This window comes from Hylobates moloch, unplaced genomic scaffold (assembly GCF_009828535.3).
Source record: "Hylobates moloch isolate HMO894 unplaced genomic scaffold, HMol_V3 SCAFFOLD_10, whole genome shotgun sequence".
Classification (NCBI taxonomy): domain Eukaryota; kingdom Metazoa; phylum Chordata; class Mammalia; order Primates; family Hylobatidae; genus Hylobates; species Hylobates moloch.
This window is the reverse complement of record NW_026652285.1, coordinates 11,971,993-11,977,000: the sequence shown is the minus strand read 5'-3', so window position 1 is coordinate 11,977,000 and position 5,008 is coordinate 11,971,993.

The window sequence follows — 5,008 nt, the reverse complement described above, 5'->3', positions numbered from 1 at the left end:
GAATAAGTTATTTTTTCAGTTATATGTATAAAAGTAGCCCCATTATCTGCCTAGAAGATAGACTTTTACTTTTCATTCAAGAAGTGCATGCTTGGGTAGACATGTTTATCACACATGAGAACCAGCTCTGGTAATTATGTATGGGATTGAGAAATTTGCTTTATAATCTTAAATACAAGACATGGCCACAGAAAAATGCAAGATTTGCCTATTGTAGGATGACATTCGAAATCTCATAATTGGGCCGGGTGCGGTGGCTCATGCCTGTAATCCAAGCACTTTGGGAGGCTGAGGCAGGCAGATCACAAGGTCAGGAGTTCGAGACCAGCCTGGCTAATATGGTGAAGCCTCATCTCTACTAAAAATACAAAAATTAGCCAGGCGTTGTGGCGGGCACATGTAGTCCCAGCTACTGGGGAAGCTGACGCGGAGAATTGCTTGAACCTGGGAGGCGGAGGTTGCAGTGAGCAGAGATCATACCACTGCACTCCAGCCTGGGTGACAGAGTGAGACTCCATCTCAAGAAAAAAAACAAACAAAAAAAACTTGTAATTGTTTTGTATCCTAGAGCTGCATGTGCTGATGTCTTAGTATAATACCTCATATAAAGTTTAGAACTCTGGCTAGTAAATGTCAGAGTAAGTCCAGACAACAAAATGTCTCTCTCTCTCTATATATATATATATTTTATTTATTTATTTATTTATTTTTTAGTTATTTTGAGACACAGTCTTGCTCTGTTGCGCAGGCTGGAGTGCAGTGGCACAAACTTGGCTCACTGCAAGCTCTGCCTCCCAGGTTCAAGTGGTTCTCCTGCCTCAGTCTCTCGAGTAGCTGGCACTACAGGCGCACGCCACCATGTGCAGCTAATTTTTGTATTTTTAGTAGAGACAGGGTTTCACTATATTGGCCAGGCCGGTCCCGAACTCCTGACCTCGTGATCTGCCTGCTTCGGCCTCCCAAAGTGCTGGGATTACAGGTGTGAACCACCATGCCCAGCCTTCTCCCCCAATATTTTATAAAATGGATGAAAACTGTAAAGATATAGCCAAAAATTAGCCAGCAATGGTGAGATGCAGAGAAACAAGCAAAGTTTTGCTTCTTTTCTTCATTACTTTTAATGGCACAAACTGCAATTACTTTTGCACCAACCTAATAAAAAAAGTAGTCAAGAAAAGAAACAGAAAATTCTGGCCTCATTATATGACTCTTGTCTCTATCCATGCCTTAGAAGCAGAACTGAAAAAGAAGACTGAATCAACAAAAGCTATTGACTTTTTATGAAAACATGAATTGAAAGAGAAGCAGCTAAAAGGATGAGTGGCAATTCACAATTGCAAAAATGAGGAACCAGCCCAAATGCCCATCAATCAATGAGCAGATAAAGAAACTGTGGTGTGTGTGTGTATATATGTGTATACATATGTGTGTATATATGTGTGTATTATATGTGTGTGTATATGTGTGTGCATATATGTGTATATATGTGTGTGTATATGTGTGTATATATACATATAAGCACACGTGTATGTGTATACACATATACATGTATATATACATATATGTACATACATATATATGTATATACATATACACACACGTGTGTGTATATATATACACATACACACACGTGGGTGTATATATATACACATACACACACGTGGGTGTATATATATATACACATACACACACGTGTGTGTATATATATACACATACACACACGTGGGTGTATATATACACACACACACACACACAATGGAATATGACTCAACCATTAAAAGTAATGAATTAATGGCATTTGCAGCAACCTGGATGAGATTGGAGACTATTATTCTAAGTGAAGTAACTCAGCAATGGAAAACCAAACATCGAATGCCCTCACTCATTAGTGGGAGCTAAGCTATGAGGATGCAAAGGCATAAGAATGATACAATGAACTTTGGGCACTCGGGGAGGAAAGGGTGGGAAGGGGGTGAGGGATAAAGACTACAAACTGGATTCAGTGTACACTGCTTGGGTGACGGGTGCACCAAAATCTCACAAATCACCACTAAAGAACTTACTCATGTAACCAAACACCACCTGTTTCCCAAAACCCATGGAAATAAAAAATTTTTTTTTAAAAGTGAGTGGGCAGTTCTGGGAAACAGCCAGGAAAATCCTGAAGAATTGGGGCCTCTGGTTTTTCCCAAAGGAGCTCTGCAGAGCTGGGCACCCACCAGCTGCTGATTGGGAAGTTCTTTCTGGGTGAGGCTTGACGTTGTTTCTAACAAGATTCCAGGTGATGTAGGAGCTGCTAGACCAAAGACTTCACTTTGAGTAGCAAGGGTCTAGAATATTTCCTTTCCACTAGAAATAGATGAATCCCAGATCTACTGACTCAGAATCTGTGTTGTAACAAGATCCCCCAGGTGCCTCATATGCACCTTTTAGAAGTGCTGGCTAGATGCTATCTTTCCTGGGTCCACATTATTAACCTGGCGTGTCCCACAGGAGGCCTGGCAGGACACATGTTAAATTAAACTAAATTTGACCTGAGGATGCCTCAATACCTGAGTCCACATGTAACATACATGCACCAAACTTACTATGCAAACAAACTGAAAGCCTAACTTAGGAGTTTTATCATCTTTTTTGTAGCAACTAGCTGAGTCTCAGCTAATCACAGCAGCCAATCACAGGCTGCCAACTGATCAGACTATGTCCAAATAAGGCAAACACCATGCTGTAACCAAGCAAGCTGTTTCTATACCTCACTTCTGTTTTCTGTCTATAAATGCTGCCTGCCCACATTTAGGCTCAGAGCTCTCTGAATCTCTTTACAAGTCCTTCTTTTCTTAATTAAATTCTGTTAAATTTAATTCATCTAGTCTTCCTTTAACAAACACAAGGTACATTCAAAGGTATAATTAGAGAAGAGTTCAAAAAGGACTATTTACAAAGGTGTGGACAGAGAAGAGGGAGGCCACAGGAGATAGTGTATAGTTTGGGGCTATTGGTGAGGGGCACGCAGCTCTGTTGAGGGGAAGAAGTTGTTACTGGAACCAGCAGATCAAAAAGACCTGTCAAGAGGCTGCATCATAGGAACTTTAGCTGTGGGACACAGCCAGAGTGCATTACTTGCAAGAGGAGAACCAGAAGAAAAAAAGTAGTCTCACCTCACTCTCCTCCCTCCCTCTCATCTTCAGCCATTGTCCCCATTGACCAAGCAACCAAAATTCAGATGGCAAGGGAGCCCTACTGATATTATCCAGGCAGCCTCTTGCAGCCCAGGGCAGGCTGGAGAAGGATGGAGAATAGATGCCAAAGGAATAAATGGAGGATGTCCTGCACACCAACTCCCCATTCTCCTCCTACCCCAATCTCATCATTCCTCTGGGTGAAGAGTTAATGTCCCCATCACAATGAAGTGTGTTAAGCTACCATGGTATCAATTCAGTCAAATGTTCGTTTGAAACCAAAAATGTTAGCCATGGCCAATCTTCTTTTTATAAGGCCACAGGGGAAAGAGGAGAAAGAAACATCAATAGTTAGCAATTTTAGATTAAACTAAATTTGGCCTAAAGCTGCCTCCATACATAGCAAACTGTAACCTAATGTAGTATGTAAACAAACTGCAACATGACTTAAGAGTATAGTCTTGTAACATATAGCCAAGTCCCATCCAGTCCCATCCACAGCAGCCAAACTTCAGCCAATCACAGGCTGCCAACTGATCAGACCAAGTCCACAGAAGGTAAATGCCAAGCTGCAACCAATCAAGCTGTTTCTGTACATCACTTCCCTTTTCTTTCTATAAATACTGCCTGCCCATGTTGCTAGGGAGTGCTCTCTGGACGTCTCCTGGTTCTGAATGCTGCCTAATTCGTGAATTGTTCTTTGCTCAAGTAAACTCTGCTAAACTTAATTTGTCTGAAGTTTTTCTTTTGGTAAAATAAAACCTATCTGTAGTTGTACCTACTTCTGAAGCTAGTCACAAGGCCTTGGTTGGTAGTTATAACAGCCTTCTCCCACAACCCTCTCTAAGTTCTGCTTGCCCACCTCGGTTGGATGGGATTCTTTCTGGGTGGGGTTACTTAAACTTTCATTCCTCTGTGGGTTCTAAGTCCATGGAGATGGCTGTCATTTCACCCCAAATACACAAACATGTATACCCAATTAGATGACTTCCCTTCATCATTGTCTTGCAGTGTTACCCCTGAGTGGAGCTGTAGAGTAAAAGCCATCCACTCTTGTTGAGACCTATGGATCATGAAGTTTCATTTGCAAACAAAGCCCACAACTTTTTGTCCTCCTTTAGCTGGTCATGTGCCCCAAGACGTCATTGCTGTAAGTGGAGAGAAAGGCAGTGAAGCAGTGGACATTGATCCTATGCAAGTCTGAGCCACCTGCTGTTACAGCTTATTCATTTCTTGCAGACCTATGAGGCCCCAGTCTTACATATATGAGGCCCCAGTCTTACATATATGAGTTCCATTTTATGACGAATTCTGCTGTGCACGATTTACTGGAAGAGATGACCCCTTTGGATTTGATAAGAGCTCAGGTCACACAGATACTTGGTACCCAAGGTCAGATATTCAGTCTCAACAGGGTCCCACAGGAAGTGAGATACTGATTTCATATGGACAGTACTTGTTGGCAGAAGAGGGCACAGCCTTCCTCCAAAACCCTAAGGATTCCGTTATTGGAGATTTTGGTAGATCTCTGACTTCTGCAGAGTGTCCCATTATCATTAGGTCGTCTGGGTCATTGTGTGCAAATATTGGGACATGTACACCACAACTTGGACCTGCTAGAGAGAACTTTCCTTCTCTGGCAGTCTTACTGCTTGCCAGAAAATGGATTAGCCTGTCCAAAATCCAGATAAACCAAGCAAGCATGGAGCTTCATAGGTTATTCTTTCTTTTAGAGATGTTGTTTCAACATGCCCCAAGGTACCAAACTCCAGAAACACCACTGATGTGACAGGCTCTGGAACCTGTGAAGTTTGTCACCTACCCTCTGG